This window comes from Cervus elaphus, chromosome 14 (assembly GCF_910594005.1).
Source record: "Cervus elaphus chromosome 14, mCerEla1.1, whole genome shotgun sequence".
Classification (NCBI taxonomy): Eukaryota; Metazoa; Chordata; class Mammalia; order Artiodactyla; family Cervidae; genus Cervus; species Cervus elaphus.
In genome coordinates this window covers 7,486,071-7,502,474 of record NC_057828.1, presented here as the reverse complement: position 1 = coordinate 7,502,474, position 16,404 = coordinate 7,486,071, and the positions used below count along the sequence as shown (strand labels likewise).

The following is a 16,404-nucleotide window of genomic DNA, read 5'->3' as shown; positions in this document are numbered from 1 at the left end:
GACTGCCTTCATCCAATTCCCCCTCCTCCACCTACTATCTCTGGTAACTATAAATCTGATCTCTTTTTCTGTTTGTTTCTGAAGTGTAATTGATCTATAGCATTATGTTAGTTCCTGTTACACAGCATAGTGATTTAATATTTCTATACATTTCAAAATAATCACAATAAGTCTAGTCACCCTCTGTCACCATACAAAGATACTACATAATTATTGACTATATTCCTTATACCATATATTTCATACCCATGACTCATTTACTTTGCGAAGTAAAGGTATTTTGTACCCCTTAATCTCTCTCACCTATTTTCCTCCTCCCCTCATCCTCTCCCCTCTGATAGCCTCTGTGTTTGTCCTCTATATCTATGACTCTATTTCTGTTTATCTTTGTTAATTTGTTTTGTTTTTTAGGTTCCATATATAAGTGAAACCATACTGTATTTGTCTTTCTCTGTCTTACATACCTCACTTAGCATAATACCCTCTGGCTCCATTCATGTTATTGCAAATGGCAGGAGTTTATTCTTTTTATAGCTGAGATAATAGAATAATAATATTCTATTAATTTCCTTCCTCCCTATGTAGAAAAAGTTTCTTTAGGACAAAAATTAACTGCAGTTAAATTTCATAGCTTGCTACATAATATTTTTTAAATTTATACATTCTAAAATAAGAAACTAAGCTCATATATTATTTTTCCCATGATATTGGAAAGAAAAAAGACATCAAACCAAAAAACAGAAATTGAAAACCTGCCTACAGAAGGAAAGAAATAAAATGATTTGTGGACTTCCCTGGTGGACTTCCCAGGTGGGTGGGAATCCACCTGACAACGTAGGCTCGATCACTGGTCAGGGAAGATTCTGCGTGCCATGGAGTAACTAAGCCCACGGACCATAACTACTGAGCCCGCAAGCCCGCGTGCTGCGACTTCTGAAGCCCTCGTGCCTAGAGTCTGCGCTCTGCAGCAAGATAAGCTGCTACGACTGGAGTCCCCTCCTTGCTGCACCTAGAGAAAGCCCACGCAAAGCAACAGAGACTCAGTGCAGCCAAAAAAAGAAAAAAATGGTGTGTATTGTTGAATAAAGTTAGGGAGGAGAAAGATGAAATATCAAAAGGATACAAATAAGAGTTCAGAGCCATAGATTTCAGTGAACGTGTCACAGAAATGTGAGCAGGATGTATATTTACGTTTTCATTCCATTGTCAACCACAACTGATAGATTTCAAGGAAAACTAGAAAAAAATGCAGAGAACCCAAATAAATGGCCTTGTAGTTTGAATGTGAAACAAAGGCTCACTCTTGGTGAAAACTATCCATCTCAAGTAGGAAATGTTTGCTTTACATAAAATAATCCAGATTGGAAGTTTAGGGAAATACAATGGACAAAACTTTTTCTAAATGGTGAGGAAAAAACACCCTAGATTCTGTTTGCATACATGTGTGCTCAGTTGCTTCAGACTCTTTGTGATCTCATGGACTGTAGCCCTCTAGTCATGGAATTTTCCAGCAAGAATACTGGAGTGGATTGCCATTTCCTTCTCCAGGGGATCGTCCTAAAGCCCACGTTTCCTGCATCTCCTGCATTGGCAGGTGGGTTCTTTGTCACTGAACCACTTGGGAAGCCCAGATTCTGGTTACTTTATTACATTTCAAAGGATTTTGCATTTTGCCAACACTTTGAGAATGAAATAAATCAACTGGAAATTAAGAAAGAACACAAAGATTGAGAGCATTTACCATTATTTTGTGTGTGTGAAGAATCTGAAATGAACATTAATAGTAGTATTGTATATTCAAACTTCAAATCTGATTGGAAAAACTATGTAATTATTAATGCTGCAAAACAGATTCTATATGATAAAGAAAATATTGGCATTCTTTTGTTGAACACATAATAAACACAATTATGTCTTTATCAAGACATTAGCATTCAGAGGATCATCCAAGAAAATATACGAGTGTTCAAATGAGATTCTTCATTTACGGAAATCATAAAAGAATAATAATAGCAATAGAGCAGAACATTTATCCAGGATACAAACACCAAATAGCATACACACTGATTAGTGAATGAAAAAACAAAAGTCAAATAATTAAAAAATAGTAGATTTGTTGACTAAAAGAGTTTTGAATATTCTTAAGAAATGTTAACAATGAATAATGCTAAGAAATTCTTAACAAATGAATATTGTTAAGAAATGCCTCCTGAGAAAACTATATGCAGTTCAAGAAGCAACAGTTAAAACAGGACATGGGACAACAGGTTCAAAATTGGTAAAGGAGTACAACAAGTTTGTATATTGTCACCCTGCTTGTTTCACTTATATGCAGAGTACATCATGCAAAATGCTGGGCTAGACGAAGCATAAGCTGGAATCAAGATTGCTGGGAGAAATATCAACAACCTCAGATAAGTAGATGATGCCACTTTGATGGCAGAAAGTGAAGAGGAACTAAAGAGCCTCTTGTTGAAGGCGAAAGAGAAGAGTGAAAAAGCTGGCTTACAATCCAACATTCAAAAAACTAAGATCATGGCATCCAGTCCTCTCACTTCATGGCAAATAGATTGGGAAATGAAGTAGTGTCATATTTCATTTTCTTGGGCTCCAAAATCAATGCAGTGACTGCATCCATGAAATTAAAAGATGCTTGCACCTTGGAAGAAAAGCTATGTCAAACCTAGATGGTCAGCTTTGCGCAGTGGCAGTATCGTAGCCAATGAGGTTTATCCGAGGCGCGATTATTGCTAATTGAAAAGAAAAAAAAAAAAAAAAACCTAGATGGTGTTTTAAAAAGCAGAGACATAACTTTACCGACAAAGGTCCATATAGTCAAAGCTATGGTTTTTCCAGTAGTCATGTATGGATGTGAGAGTTGGACCATAAAGAAGGCTGAGTGCTAAAGAATTGCCACTTTTTAACAGTGATGTTGGAGAAGACTCGAGAGTCCCTTGGACTGCAAGGAGATCCAACCAGTCCATCCTAAAGGAAATCAGTCCTGAATATTCACTGGAAGGACTGATGCTGAAGCTGAAGCTCCATTACTTTGGCCACCTGATGAGAAGAGCTGACCCATTGGAAAAGACACTGATGCTGGGAAAATTTGAGGACAAAAAGAGAACGGGGTGACAGAGGATGAGACGGTTGAATGGCATCACTAACTCAATGGACATGACTTTGAGCAAACTCAGGGAGATAGTGATGGACAGAGAATCGTGGCGTGCAGCAGTTCATGGGGTCTCAAAGAGTCAGACATGACTGAGCAACTGAACGGCAGCAGCAAGAAATGTTAAATGTTACACAGTTAAACAACTAAGACATATCTCCTGATGTAAGCCATGTGAAACACTTATTTTTAGATTTGTAAATTTTCAGAATGCCAATATATCTATATGACATCAAAGAAAATCTTTTTTTCCACAGTAAATTATATAGCTAGAGGAAGATTTTTAGTAGACCATCAATACCATAACAAGAAAACACTGAATCTAGACATCATAATAATTAAGGGGCAGAGTTATAACAATGACAAAAAAAGTTATGACAAACTTAATGGGTTTCAACATAAAATCCCCCAAAAGTTGTAAGGTTGCCCATTATTTAAACCTAGTACTAAGTAATTTAGCAAAAGTTCTTTCAACATTGTCAAATGCTGTTATATTATCCAAGAACTGTAGACTGCGGAGAAACATCAGAGAGTATTGAAAACAGCGTAATCAAACACAAATTTGAGGCAACCATCAAATAAGTGATGGAAAAGTCAGTTGAAAACATTATGACTTGAAAAACTCAGAGGCATTTGGAAAAGTCTGTTAGAAATCATTGATATTAATAAAAATACAGATTTTAAAACATAAGCCAAAGCTATGTTCTTGAAAATATATTTTTAAAAAATATATTTGTTCAATACTAATTTGGCATAAAATTTATGACAATGTAAATATGAAAAAAGCAAAACTTAATGTACACAATATATTTGAAAACATCACAGGGATTTAAAAATGCTTTTAAAAAACACAGCTTAACCCAATTCATAAAACAGTTAATGAAATATATATTATTGATGCTAAATAAATTGTAGTCTTTTGACATTGATGCCAACCTCTCCAAAACAGAAAATATTAAATAAGAGAAAGAGAAGACTCATTTTATCTGTGAACCTAGGACAAGCCCCTTTACAATCCAGAAGTCAACATCAAAATAAAAAATCCTCTTCTATTAAAATACTGGAAATAGCAATAGCTCTTTAAAAGATACAGTTGAGGTGGGAGGGGGGATCGGGATCGGGAATACGTGTAAATCTATGGCTGATTCATATCAATGTATGACAAAAAAAAAAAAAAGATACAGTATTCTAGACAATGTGTATAATTTGAAAAAAATTATGAAAAGTTTTGTGAGCTTCTACAACCATTAAAAATACATGATTAAGGGAATTCTCTGGCAGGCCAGCAGGTAGGACGCTGCGCTTCCACTGCTGGTGGCCTGGATTCTATCCCTGGTCAAGGAATAAGATCCAACAAGCCACACAACACAGCCAAAGGAAAAAAAAAAAACCAAAACAGATCAAAATGGAGGACCATGGTAGCAAATGTGATAATGATGAGACATTGATGTTAGAAAAATCTAGTTGATGAAATGCCTCAATGTATTTGCATCAGTAATATATTGAGCATACTTTACTAACACCGTTGTAGCTCTCAGGATATAATAACCTTGGCAATATCAGTCACCAGTGGAAAACAAAGGTTCTCACAATTAAAATTAGTAGAAAACTACTTAACATCTTTCACTGCTTTCACTTAACACCCACAGTGTCACAAGGAACACTGTCAAATCTAGTGACCAAGATACTGGAACGAGCAATGATTGACATTATCACAGAAAGTCTTATTATCAGGCATAAGTCTGCTTGCTAATGGTCAGTGCCTCCCAGCGACTGCCAGAATATCGTCCGAAGGCCTTACACAGGCATGTGACGCCTATCACCATCTGGCTGCCCACATTTCCAGCCTTGTCGCTTAGCAACTGCTTTTATACTCGATCCTACCACCAAACTGATCTTCGTTTCCCAGACCCTGGACCATCCTTCCCTGTGCGTAGGCCCCCGGACATCTTCCCTGTCTCTTATTCTTCCACCAGGACTAAAGTGAGCTGTCCCCTCCTCCGGGAAGCCTTCTTTCTCACCAGTCTCTACCCCTCAAGGTTACTAGGCCAAGAGACTCTCCTACACAGCATCTCAGACCACAGCACTCGTCACATCCAACTGAAATCTTCTGTAACCTTGTCCGGCCTCCCCACCAGACTGAGACCCCTCCCCAAAGGAGCCAGGACTCACCAATCCTTGCACACTGCTGGAAACTCAGACTCCGGCACCTACCTGATGCTCAAGAAGTGTTTAGACAAACATGCACATAAATGGCCAGTTGCATATATCTTCGAATAAGTACTATCTCACTAACAAATAAAGTAAGTTAAAACCATATTTTTTAAAAATGAGAATTCTCAGTCTTGGCCAAGTGCTCTGGACACTCTCTGGCAGATGGGCAAATTGTTACAATCTTTGTGAAGAACAATTTGGTGATGTGTATCAAAAAGTCCTGGAAATGACCATACTTCTTTGACCCAGCAACTCCACTTAGAGGAATTTATCCTAAGGAAATTGCCAGGGATGTGTGCAGAGATTCAGCCCTTAAGACAGGTGACTGCCAAACCATTTACAAGGGCAGCAGTGAAGAAACATCCTTGATACTCAGGGAGGGTGGATTTTTGTGTCAATTGTGGGACATCCATAAAGTGGAATAAGATTTAACCATTGAAGTGTTCTGTGAAAAGATGCTTACATCATATTGTTGAGTCAACCAAAGGCAGATAAACACAGCAGAATGTCAAATACGCTCCATCAGAATGAATGCATTGCATGTGTTGGGGTCTGCATGTGTGCACTGCATATTCTTCATTTCCCCACCTAGCCGTTTATCATGGCCATCTTTCCTGGTCCACGTCATGGAGAGACAAACACCCAAAGTGCTAATGATGATTTTCTCTGGGTGATGAGCTTCCTCGTGACTTTATAGTCTCCTCTCTTACTCCTCTATGCTTTCTAATTTTTCTGCAGTAAACGTACATTGTGTTGAAAGAGAAGAGCAGAAAAAATACAGAAGTGGAGAGAGCTTCCCCTGCTTCCCAAGGCATCAGGCCCTCATAGGGGTGATGATAAAAGGGAAGAGAGTTGGAATTAGGAGAGCTGGGTTGGGGGCAGATGAGTGGAAAACTCTAAGGCCTACAGAACCATGATAACAGAAATTTTGCGAAGTGAAGGTAGTTCTTTAAAAGAAGTGTTCAGAAGCAAATGGAATGGCCAAAGGCAGCCTGGGCATAATTGAAGTTGCCCATGAACCCAGCAGCTGGAGAAAAAAAAATCCTCCTGAGAGTAGAACTTCTTTTCACAACCCCTAGTTTTCCCCTTCTATTTATGGAACATCTCTCCTTGCATCTAACAAAGCTCTAATTTATCTCGTGGCTCTGACCTCTTTCTAGTAACGTCTGCTACTTCTAATGTAGGTCAGTGAAGCAGTTTGCAATGAACCAGTTTTTCTGCCAGGAATATATATTTTGATATGTGATGAGCAAGGGTTAGACCGTCTTCATTTTCCTGGGATCTATTTTAAAACACATTTTGGTAAATGTCACATTAATCTAGTGCACCCAGCGCCTGAGCATCACTGCAGTCACTTTATTTATCTCATTTTGAAATTCAAAGCCATATGCAGAGGAGATGCTAGGTAAATACCTGCTGTAAAGCAGAGGGACCTCTGTGGTACAGGAAGCCCGGGAGGGAGCCAGGCGGAGCTCCATCGGTGGCTTGGGACGATTCTGCTGCTGGAGCAAGAACTCAGGTTCTAGCTCCCGATCCTCCAGGCCTCCACCTCTATCGTCCACCAGACACTCCTGCCAGCTTTCCTGGCTCTTTTATTTATGTGTGCATCCCAGAGGAAGGACTTGCCACATCATTGATGCGTTGTTGGAGAGAGGGCGTCGGGATCCTACCAGGACCCCCTGAAGACACCTCCAGCATCACCCTCCTGGGTGCTGCCTCTCTCCGCCACCCTTCTCACCGTCTCCCTTATCTTTATCCCCCACCCAGCACACCCAAGGGCACACTGCCAGGATTTCAAGGTGCATTCAACCAGAGACATGGCTGAGTCCTTAGAAAGGGGCGTCGATTTTCTCCCCGCCGCTCTGTGGACCCCTGAATGGGCACGTGTCTGCCTCACTCCTTTCTTCCCTGTCTTTGAGGACGGAGAGCTCTTCCACCAGCTTTAGGAGCAGGTGAGAGGCCTGAAAACGGCAAGTCAGCAAAGAGGTGCCACCATGTCAGGTCTTGTTTATTCAGCACTAAATGAGCACCTACTGTGTGCTCCCTGCCTTGAAAGACTCTCAACCCAGTTAAGAGCACACAGAAATTTCCCTCCACAATTTCTGAAACTGCCAAACTGCTCTCTGGAGATAATGACATGCCCTTGTAGCCTTGCTAAGATTAAGCCTTGTCACTTTTGCCTTTGTTTTTTCATCCATTTTTCCCGTTTCTGAAGGTCATAGTCTTTTATAAGGGCACCCTGGTGGCTCAGACAGTAAAGCGTCTGCCTACAATGCAGGAGACCAGGGTTCAATCCCTGGGTTGGGAAGATCTCCTGGAGAAGGAAATGGCAACCCACTCCAGTATTCTTGCCTGGAAAATCCCATGGACAGAGGAGCCTAGTAGGCTACAGTCCATGGGGTCACAAAGCGTCAGACATGACTGAGTGACTTCAAAAAATAATAATAATAATTAGCTTCAGCAAAAGTGAAAAGCATCTTTATCTTGTTCTTCCCATCAAAGCTGCTGCCTCACAAGTTTCGGTTACCCACCCGTGGTCTTTTCTTATGGATTCTCACAGAAAAGCTTAACTTGAAGGTAACTGACCAACTCCATTATCAACATGCTGAAAGATGCTTTTAAAAGCTCGTTTGTGGTTTGTTTTCCAGAAGTAACTCATTAAACTTTTGCTCAAATAAAATGTTTCCCTCCTTTTATTTACAGCCATACAATGTTAGTAAAGGGTCCCGAACTACGGGTCCCTGAAATATGTTGAGCAATAGACAAATCACTTGCTGCTAATAATTGCACTTAAGAAAGAAATGGGTTTTATTATTTCAAAAAGACACATAGCACCTGAGTGTTCATAGTGACATAGTGACATTATTTACAATTGCCAACATAGGGAAGCAAACTAAGTGTCCATCAACAGATGAATGGGTGAAGAAGATATATATAATATATAATAAATATATATATAGTGGAGTATGACTCATTATATATGAAGGGTATGACTATTGTATGACTCGGTCATATGAAAGAACAACATTTTGCCATTTGCAGCAGCATGGATGGACTTGAAAGCATTATGCTGAGTGAAATAAGTCAGACAGAGAAAGGCCAATGCTGCACAGTGTCACTTATATGTGGAATCAAGAGAGAATGTAACACAAAGAAGCAGACGCACACATACAGAGAACAAACTAAAGGCTACCAGTGGGAAGAGGAGGGGTATAATATGAAGGTAGGAGAGTGGGAGGCACAGATTGTTGGGTATAAGATACCCAACAAAGGCTCACTGTACATGGTGTTGTACAACACGGGGAATATAGCCAATATCTTGCAATAACTGTAAATGAAAAGTAACCCTTAAAAATTGAATAAGAATTTTTAAATTAAATTTTTTAAAAAAGACAGAAGTAGGCTTTGAAATCTTTCCTAACAGTTCTTTCTGTCCCTTTTCCCCACCCCACCTTGGAACTCCAGAGCCAAGTTTCAAAGGGGTTTAAATAAAGGATTTATTCCCTGGCTCATTTTTTTTCAAATATCAAGGGCTGAAAGACTGTCAGTGAATTAATTCAAGCCTCTGCCAAGTTGGAAAGATATTCACCCTGAAATCCATTTAGAAGAACTACCTACTACAGGACAATGCAATTTACCCTTCAGAGACTGGGAACAAGAAATGGCAACTCGTTTGGAAAATTAGCCTTCCTAGGCCTTCTTAGCAGCAATCAGAGGGCAATGAATAAAGAGGTTTGAGTAAGTCCTGAGTTGGGGGTTGGGGGCTTAGGAAGCTGGACTGCCCGTGGGAGCATCAGAGCGGCAGCTGGCCGAGCCCCGGGCTGGACCAGACTCGCTCCTTACCTTCAGCTCCGACAGGAGAGATGCTGCTGCCAAGAGGCCTAAAGGGAGTCCTCCTCGGGGCGCCTGGCTTTGATGCCGCTCTCATAAAACGGCTTTTCAGGGAGAACTAATAAACAGGTTTTGGAGAGACTGGCATTCCTCTCTGATCTGCTAGACAGATGAGGATTTCTAGACATTACAGCAATGATATCAGATGAAAATTCCCCCGTGACACGCACTAGCATGAAACCGCTAGGAAAATGCCAGCCGTGTGGGAGGGCATCAAAAGCCCCCTGATACTTGAAAATAATTTGAAGTTTCCTGCCCACCCACACAACGTGGATTTCCCTTCCAGGTTTTAATTTTCAGCATATTCAACAGAAATTTGCACATGAGGGAGAAAAAAGAAATTTGCACATGAGGAATTAAGAGTCTCTCAGACTGTTGGAAAAAAATTTTATTTAGAAAAAAAGTCCTCTAATTTCAGGTGTAAACCATCAGTGATTAAGTGACAAAGGCAGCCTAATTCTATTTCCCTAGCTAGCAGACCTAGGATCACAGGTGTAAAGATCCTCTTGGTTTTACAGAGGCAAAAGCTACCTGTCCTAAGCCACTTGGGAAATCAGGAGCCGATGCACCCAGGTGTTCAGAGGCCCAGTCCTGGGCTGGTTCCTAGCACCACCTAGAAATCTATGATAATGCATCATCCAGGGTCTTGTTAGTGAGTCCCTTTCAAGTTCAGGCAGGACCTACAGGTAGTGGGGAAACCCCTGTAGTTTCATTTCAAATGAGGCAAAAATGAAGCTTGTGCTGCTGGTCAGGGTAGAGCCAGACACACCAGGTTTCGACTTCTGACTCTTCACCTCCTGCCAGGTGGGTAATCTCGGGCAACCTACCAGAGCTCTCTAAGCCTCAGTCCCTTTATCTGAAAGAGTAAATATCCCCACCCCACAGAGCTGGCTGGAAAATAGGTTTAAAGGCGATAACATTATGAAGCTGATAGCCCTGATGCTTAATAAAAGTTCATCCGCCTGCTACTTGCTGCCACCGGAATCCCTTTATCCTAGAACCAAGGGTCTGTTACAGACCACATGCAGGAGCGAAGCATCGCTAAGTGTAATCAGTGACCTAACAACCGAAAACAGAGGATCCAAACAGATTCTGAAGACTTTAGATTCCCAGGACAAAGGGCATCTCTAGTCTGATTAGAGAGTTGAGGGGAAAAGGAGAAGGTGGGAGAAGGGAGACCAGGGCCATACAGACCAGAGATGGCCAGCCACACATGTAATGCCAAACGTTCTCGTAGCCACATTAAAGAAAGTAAAAGGAAATAGTTGGCATTCATCTTAATAATATATTTGCCTGCAGCTCAATCCTTGTCCTAAGAGACTTAGACATGCTCTAACCCCATGGATGGTGTTCCTTCCCATTGTCCACAGAAACAACTGTCCGATTACGCATCTGATTTGGAAGTTTGGGGCGCACAGTACTCTAGGGAGCAGCGTCAGGGAAGCAGGAGGTGCCTTGCTCTCTAATCCCCATAGGCTATACCATGCCCATTTTATTCTCGTGGAGCCCAGATGCCAGACCAGTGGGAAACGGAAAGCAGTCCCAACCCTCCGAGAGCAGGTTACCTGTGTCGTGGGCCAGCAGCAGCAGTGCGAGGGGCCATCCATGTCACACGCAGGGCAGCTGCACTCACCACCCGCTCTCCCCGCTCCGCCCTGGCCTCTTGGCCTTGCCCCTCCCTGGAGCACCTCTTCATTTCCTCCACCGCCTGGCTGGGCTCAGAGGGAGACACGCCAACGGCTGCTTGCAGAGCTATCTTCATGCTGTGCCGGGGTGGGCCTCAGCAAAACCACAAAGAGATTTGCTTTAGATTCCCTAGCATTCTTTTTTTTTTTTTTTTTAAGCTCTCCCTCTCTGTAACCCCATCCTTGCTCCCATCCTGAGGTCCTTCCTCAGCTATTCCTGCTGAGAAACTAATTCATACCAAGGAGTTAATGGCTCAGTGAGCCATCTTTCCCAGCTATATTTGCTGAAGGACCACAGATTAATCAAAAGAATAGCTGAAATTGATCGAGTGCTTGCTAGCACCAGAGGGCTTAAAAGGATCTCTGGCTGGCTCAGCATCACTAATCATCATGAAAATGCAAATCAAAACCTAAATCTCACACCTGTCGGAATAATACATAAATATGAAATCTAGAAAAATGGTACTGATGAATGTATTTGCAGGGCGGAAGAGAGACATAGATGTAGAGAATGGACGTGTGGACCCAGCAGGGAGAGGAGAGGGTGGAGCCAATTGAGACTGTAACGCTGAAATACGTATATCACCATGTGTGAAACAGGTAGCGAGTGCGAAGTCACGTATAACACAGGAGCTCAGCCTGCTGCCCTGTGACAACTCGGAGGGGTGAGGAAGGCTCAGGAGGGAGGGAATATATGTTCACTTGTGGCTGGTCCACGTTGTTGGACAGCAGACACCAACACGAGACTGTAAGGCAATTATCTTCCAATTAAATAGTTTTTTAAAAAAAGCCAACAAATAACAAGTATTGATGAGGATGTGGAGAAAAGGGAACTCTTGTGCACTGTTGATGGGAACGTAAGTTGGGGGAGTCACTGTGGAAAACAGAACGGAGGTTCCTCAACAAATAGAACTACCGTACGATCCAGTGCCAGTCCTGGATACGTGTCCAGAGAAAGTGAAAACACTAATTAGGAAAGGTACGTGCACGCCTATGTTCACTGCAGCATTGTTTACAATCGGCGAGATGTGGAAGCAACCTCAGTGCCCGTCTTTAGATGAATGGATAACATAGATGTGGTGTATGTACCTACAATGGCACACGTGTGCCTGCGTGCTAAGTCGCGTCAGCCGTGTCCAGCTCTTTGTGACCCTACAGACAGTAGCCCGCCAGGCTCCTCCGTCCATGGGGTTCTCCAGGAAAGAATACTGGAGTGGGTTGCCATGCCCTCCTCCAGGGGATCTTCCTGACCCAGGAATCGAACCCTCGTCTCTTGTGTCTCCTGCACTGACAGGCGGGTTCTTTACCACTGGCACCACCCGGCAGCCCACAGCGGAGTATACTCAGCCGTAAAAAAGAATGAAATCTTGCCACATGCAACAGCAGGAATGGACTTAGTGAAATAATAAGTCAGACAAAGAAAGATAAATACTATATGATTTTACTCATATGTGGAATGTAAAAAACAAGTGAACAACCATGAAAAAAAAACAGGGTCATGGATACGGAGGACAAACAGGTGGTTGCCAGAGAACAGACAAATAAACGAGGGACGCTGAGGCACAAATTTCCAGTTACAAAGTAAATGAATCACAGGTTTGAAATACAATGTGGGGAATGTGATTGTGTATAGGATCTTTGTATGGTAACAGAGGGTAACTATATTTATTGTGGTGATCATTTTGAAATGTATAGAAATATGAAATCACTATGCTATGTAATGGGCTTCCCTGGAAGCTCTGCTGTTAAAGAATCTGCCTGCGGTGCTGGAGACCCCCAGTTCAATTCCTGGGCCGAGAGGACCCCTGGAGAAGGATAGGCTACCCACTCCAGTATTCTTGGGCTTTCCTAGTGGCTCAGCTAGTAAAGAATCTGCCTGCAATGTGGGAGACCTGGATTCAATCCCTGGCTTGGGATCTCCCCCAGAGGAGGGTGGCAACCCACTCCAACATTCTTGCCTGGAGGAGCCTGGTGGGCTACAGTTCATGGAGTTGCCAAGAGTCGGACATGACTGAGCGACTAAGTACACAGCGTGTGCTATGTGACAGGAGCTGACACAGTGCTGTAGGTCAGTTACGTTTCAAACACAAACTCAGAAAAAGATCAGATTTGTAATCACCAGAAGCAGTGGGGGGTGAGGGTGGGAATTGGATGAGGGCAGTCAAAAAATGCACTTTCAGTTATAAGAGAAATAAATACTAGGAAAGTGACGTACAACATGATAAATAAACACTGCTGTATGTTATAACTGGAGAAGGAAATGGCAACCTGCTGCAGTATTCTTGTCTGGAAAATTCCATGGACAGAGGAGCCTAGTAGGCTAAGTCCATGAGATTGCAAAGAGCCGGGCACGGCTGAACTCATACACATACACGCATGTTATAATACATATGAAGGCTGTTGCAAGAGTAAGTAAACCCTAAGTTTTCATCACAAGTTTGTTTCTATTTCTTTCATTTTGCATCTCTATGAGATGATGGCTAGTCACTAAACTTATTACTGTAATCATTTCATGATGGCAGATCACTGTGCTGTCACCTGAAATCTATACAGTGATGCATGTCAACTCTATCTTGATAAAATTGGAAGGAGTAAAAAGGACCTCTGGCTGTGGTCAGAGGGAGATTTGACTATAGAAAGACGTCAGAGACATGCAACTTTGCTGGCTCTGACGAGGACGGAAGGGGCCCTGAGCCCCAGAATGTGGGCAGCCTCTAGAAGCTGGAAAAGCAGGCAAACAGATTCTCCTCTAGAGCCTCTAGACAGGAACACAGCCCTTCTGACACCTGGCTTTTAACCCAGAGAAACCCAGATCAAACCTCAGATATATAGAACTATAACAAATTTGGCTTGTTTTAAGCCACTGCACCTGTGGTCATTTGTTACAGCAGCAATTGAAAACTAATAAAGTAACATAGTCACATGATTCAAAATTCAAAAAATACCTAAAGATGTACAATGAGAAGCCTCCTTCTCACCCTGCCCCTACTCATCCAGTGCCCCTTCCAAAAAGCACCCCGTGCTACGGGTCTCAGGAGACACTGGCCTGCAGGGCTTGAAGCAGGATTTCAAGTTTCCTCCCAGAAGCTGAAGTCGCGATTCGGCCGTGAGAGCACTGAATCCTAACCACTAGAGCACCAGGGACCAGTGGCCACTGACAAGAAGTAAATTTTCACAAAGAGAAGGAAAGTAGTGAATCATTTATCAGGAGGAAGAGGGGTGTGTGTGGATAGACACGGGTAGGCTCAGAGAGAGAGTCGCGCCCTTGTGGTAGATAGAATCACTCGTGCGGAGCATTTCTTCCAAGTTTCCTCTGGCCAATCATCTTGCTTTGCCTGGTTCTGAGTCCATATTTGGTTTATCTCAGGATTCTCTCGTGTGTGTGCACGCACCTCCTAGCCAAGATGGCTTCTAGCAAAGAGACCTATGGGTAGTTGACGTCACTCGCTTTTTGACCTCCAAGGAGCCTTTCTGCGCAAGCATAGTCGGGAAGGTCTCCTTGACCCCGACAGTGAGAAATACACGGTCTCTGTCTCTCATCTGTGCTGGGCTCAGCTCCTCTCTCACTCCTGCTGTTTGGGTGGATCTGTCCACAGGGGACAAACTCTGGCTGCTCAGCCTGGGGCCCACCCATCTCCTGTTTCACCACCAACTTTCTGGTATATCCTTCCAGAGATATTTTATGCATATATAAATAAATGGGACTATATATATCTTCCATCTTTTATTATATACCAATGGTAGTATACTGTGAGTACTGCTAAGACATTTTTTTAACCCAAAAATATATACTAGAGATTTTTGGCGCTTCTTCATTGTTTTATTCTGGTTCCACAACATTCCATTGCATAGATACACCATAATTATTCAGACATTCTCTTTTTGATGCCTGCTCCCAAGCTTTCCGATCACAAACAATGCTCAATGGAAAAAAACAAAACAAAAACCCTTGAGCTAGCAGCACTGTGCACAGAACTAAGTACCTCTGTTCTGCAAATTCCAGGAGTCATCCTAGATGCTCCCTTTCTGCATCCCCGTCGAGTTCAGTGTCATATCCTCCTTTCCTAGCACTCCGTCTCCCTCTGTCCCGAGTCACTGTCGTCTGGGCCAGCATGGTGAGAGTGAGGCATGGAAGACCCTCCACTCCTCAGCTTGCATCTTGCCCTCTGGGGGAGAGCTCTCTGAGGGCCCTGACTTCTTGTCTCTGAAAGCGGGTCAGTAAGTCTGGGCATCCTGATTTTTGTGTGGATAAATGAATGGTGTTTGCCAAGACTTTTGTGATGGGGCTCCACTTGAAGGCTGTCAGATAAAGGAAGCTTGTTACACCTGAAAGGAAGATTAGACAAGCATCTTTTTTTACATATAAATGTATTTGTTTTTGGCTGGGTTGGATCTTGGTGCTGGGCGCAGGCTTTTCTCTAGTGGCATTGAATGGGGGCTACTCTCTATTGCAATGCCCGGGCTTCTCACAGAAGTGGCTTCTGTTTATTTTTATTTTTTCTTAGTATATCTATTTTATTGAAGAACAGTTGACTTACCGTGTTTCAGGTGCACTGCAAGGTGATCCAGTTATACGTATACACATATATTACTTTTCAAATTATTTTCCATTATAGGTTATTATGGGACTTCCCTATAGCTCAGATGGTAAAGAATCTGCCTGCAGTGCAGGAGACCCAGATTCGATCCCTGGGTCGGGAAGATCCCCTGGAGAAGGAAATGGCAACCCACTCCAGTATTATTGTCTGGAGAATCCCACGGACAGAAGAACCTGGCAGGCTACAGTCTATGGGGTCGCAAAGAGTTGGGCACAACTAAGTGACTAACACACATAAGTTATTACTAGATATTGACTGTAGTTCCCTGTGCTATACAATAAACCTTTGTTGCTTGTTGCATATCTATTTTTAAACTAGAAATCTAGCATTCTATTTAAAATAAGTAAAAAAAGTGGAATCAAAATGTCATAAATATTTTAGCTAGGCAAAAACTCTTAATTTTTCTAAAATATATACATTAAACACACTATTTACATATGTATACAAAAACTTTTCTGCTGTGCTTGATAAAAACTTGAAAAAGGACATTTAAAAAAGGGAAAGAAATTGGAAAACACAAACTAAATGAAATGGGATACTAAATGTGAAATAAAATAAGTGGAACAAACTATATAAAAGTAAAAGATCATCATATAATCTAGTTGTTTTTAGGCATGGCTGCTCATTAGAAACACATTTGGAGATGTGGAGGAAAAAAGCAATACCTGTGTATTTGTATTTTTCAAAAAAGTCTAAGATAATTTTGATATGCATCTGAATTTTAAAAAGTGATTACAGGTTTTTAAATTAAATGTTAGTTTTAGTGATATAGAATTCTATCATTTTCTGTTGACCAATCATGATACAATGGTGTTAACTGAATAATAGTTACATAATCACAATAGTA

The 16,404-nt window shown here is 42.0% G+C and overlaps 1 non-coding gene across 1 annotated transcript; it reads left to right on the top strand.

Annotated features, from left to right (window-relative positions):
* Window positions 1-2,693: 2,693 nt before the first annotated feature.
* Window positions 2,694-2,827, top strand: LOC122708424. The gene has a single exon (XR_006345196.1). It is a non-coding gene; the product is annotated as a U4 spliceosomal RNA (small nuclear RNA).
* The last annotated feature ends 13,577 nt before the right edge of the window (window positions 2,828-16,404 follow it).